Genomic DNA, 3,680 nt, shown 5'->3' on the forward strand with positions numbered 1-3,680 from the left:
ATTTTTCAATTTTATCTGGATTTACTGCCTTACTTCTGCTGGGTTACACCTAGACTCATATCTTATCTGCAAAAACACATTGATTTTCATGTTAGTGTTAACTTTAATTCTCTCTGAAATCCCACTCATGGATTAACTGGTCTTTACCATGCTAGACATCCTTATTTTGCAGCGGCAATAGTATCAGTTTTTATGTGAAATATGTTTTTACCTGCAAGGATAAGCAGGTATAGACAACTGAGGAGTTGATGAAGCATATTTTCCCTGTAGTTCCCTCAGACCTTTTTCAATTTGGTTTATCTATATGATTTCAATTCGCAACAGGTCATCTAAAGTGACTTTACAGAGACAACACAATTAAATCATGCAAAGGGTTTCCAAGGAAAAGCAGCTGATTGGATCGAGTCATTGACTTGCAACAGTATCTGCTTGCATTTTGTCCTTGACTGTACAGCAGTCCCTCAACACCTAGCAAGCATACTACGACAGGTAAGAGGAAATCTCCCTCATAACGAGAAGAACACTCAAGCAGAAGCGGGCTGTGTGTGAGCCGCCTTCTGGCGAGAAAAACAGAGGGTTCAAGGAGCTAGAAGTATACATACAAAGCGAACATAGAAAAGGTGAACTATGTCTTACACAGGGCATCTATGTCACTGATGCCCTGTCTAAGAAGGGTCAGAGTCGCCTCCACCTCCAGAGGAGGCCCCTGCTTAAAACCTTCTATGACTCTACGCTGTTGTCTGTTGGGCCCCTGGCAGCACAGAGCGGGAGAGAGAGATGTGGAAGCACTCTATATACTGTATCCTATGCACCTTTTTCTTCCTTGGGCACATTCTTCTTCTTTGGCTATTTGAGCTGATGTAACGTGTAAATTTCTCCACTGAGAGATCAATAAAGTCAATCAATAAATGTCTAGGAAAATAACCAATTAGATTCTAATTAGTTCTGAACCAGTTTTTATTTCAAAGGGATGAAAAAGAGCACACGCAGTTAAGGGTCAAACCAACAAATACTGCAGAATGGGAGAACAGACAGAATGAAGAAAAAAGATGAAAAGCCTACAGCAACATAACTATAGAAATAACTTCAACAACTCAGCTTTATCAAAAAGGGCCTAGTGTTAATAGTAGATCGGGTTTCTGCCCCCATCAACACAGCAAAAATGTAAGGATTTTTTATGTCAAAAAAATTAGGGAGACAAAAATATTTTTTATACAAGCTTTATTTACAATGTGGTTTTTACTTTTCATCCTGTTGGAAGCACGTTTTCAAAAGCAGGGTCTTCGGACAAAATGTGAGATGACATCCATCCAAGTGGAAGTGTTTTTTATTATGCTGTCAATCGCAAATATTTAAACCCCATGACACTATCACAGATGTTATGTACAAATTGTCTTTCTATACAAGCAATGTACAACATTGGCAAGAGGTCAGTATTTGCTTTAGCATTTATGGAAAATAAGACAAGGCCCCTTGTTGCTCATGTCAAGTTTAAAACTCTAGGACACTATACATTTATTCTACCAGTGTCTAAAAAATACAGACATGACCTTTTTAATTTGATTCCTGCGTATTGCATTAAATATTTGTCAAACACTGAAGTGATATTACAGTGGAAGTTTCAGAAGCGCACCATTTTTTTTATTTCCTTCTTTATTGTCAAAAATAGTTGAAAGGGCAACAAGTCGGTCCTGCCTGTAATCAGGTACAGGAAATATGCTCAGATAGAAATACAGTGAGGGGCTCAATGGGATGAAAGGAGGAATAATTATTTATAATACAGGTTTACCTTAACTCCAGTTGGAAATTTGTTAGGTCAACCACAATGTGGATGGGTTTATTATATACAAACCAACCTCTGAGGATGGACGGAGAGCAGAGGTCTGTGTACTTTAGGTACAAATTATTCAAACAGGAATATGGTTAATGTCCCATTATACACAAAAATAAGATTCGTATAGAAAAAAAGAAAACCTGAAGACTCAAAGAAAGAAACATCTGCATCCTTAAATGTCATTTCAACACTTGGTTTTGAAAGATACTTTTATTTGATGACCATTTTGCCCGGCTACCAGCATATCAGAATAATCCCACATGTATCTTTAATAAACTTAAAGGCCAATCATAAGCTTGCTGCAAAACATGCTGATGAGAAAAGTAAAATGTCTGTCTTTTTTTTTTTTGTTAAAGAGAAATCCATTATATAATATAACTGCAAACTTATTTGCACAGTGTTTTAAAAAAGGAAAACTTTTTCCTCTAAACACTGTTTGCACAAAAACTTTCACTCTAGACTTTGAGTCAAATGCTTTAAAACTGAAACTCTTCTCCTTCTGTTGCATAAGTTACTTAACAGTATTTTGATCTTACTTACATCCATTGTAACAGTATAAATGGCTATATTATAATACTAACAAATGTTAACACTGCTGTACAAGCAAAAAAGAATAAATAGGCCTTTAGGATAAAATGGTATGGATTACACTAAGAATACACAACAGAAGAAATATGAATAAAACAGGAAAAAGTGAGAAAAGCTCTCATAAGCCAACCTTAGAGTTAAGTTAATGTCTAAATAAAGTTTTTCCCAAACTGAGGTTTTGTTCCTTAAATATTCAATAAATCTCATAAACCATTTAATTTAAATTTAAACGAAAGGCACTCAATTGGAGGATTTAACCATCTCTCTCTTTTAGGATTTAATACTACATATTTTCAGATCCTGGAAATACTTTTCAGCAACATATTTAAAATTAACTCTATAAAATAAAAACTAAAGAAACCAAACAGAAAAAAAATAAAAATCACAGAACTGGCAACAGCACCAAATATCTCTTTAAAAGGAATTTGCCTACAGCGTATCAAATAACACGCCATATTTTGATACTGAAATGCATATAGTTTGTAATTATACCTAAAAAACACCATGAAAGAAAGACCCCTCAGCTTTCGATGGTTTTGAGTTTCCATAAAGGAAGTCGTTAAAAATGAAACTTTTTCTCCCTTTTTAAACCATTTCACTGATTAGAAAGGCAAATGATGATTACTTTCATCTGTAAAGGGGTACATTGAAAAGATAATTAAATAAGCTTACATTTTCCTAACATAGAAGGCTTAATGAGAGCTTTTAACTCAAATAAAAGCAAATCTGTAATAAGACTATTGATATAATACACAGTCTACGATCTGCAGCTCATAAAAACAAGGCAACAGAGTAAAGCCCCATAAACTTTTGTTTTATCCAACACTTGGTGCAGTCAATACTTTAAGAATCAGTCCAACAAAGCAGAAGTTGGACATCTTATGTAACACTTTAAAGGGGAGACAAATTATTCCTAAAAAATGACATTATTCCTCCGTTATGTAAACTCAAACAAATCAGGAGGAATTTGTCGCTGAGGTATCTTGACACAGCCAGCCAATTCTTCCTAAATAATACAAGGAGGGCTTGGTAAACGGTTTGATCCAAAGGAAATAATGCTGCAGTCTGATTGCTTTAGGGATGTTTGTAACAAACTGCATCGTAACAGACTTGTTGCACGTAAAAGAACGAGTGGGCGTGTCCATCGGGTGTGACATTGGGGTTAGGGGAGGGAATGGAGGAATGGTGGAGACATTGACGTTAGAACATCAGCAACAAAGGTAACAAAAAACAAGGAGTTATTTGAAAAAAAGCTGGA

This window comes from Cyprinodon tularosa, unplaced genomic scaffold (genome assembly GCF_016077235.1).
Source record: "Cyprinodon tularosa strain WSP-4 unplaced genomic scaffold, ASM1607723v1 ctg425, whole genome shotgun sequence".
NCBI classification, from domain to species: domain Eukaryota; kingdom Metazoa; phylum Chordata; class Actinopteri; order Cyprinodontiformes; family Cyprinodontidae; genus Cyprinodon; species Cyprinodon tularosa.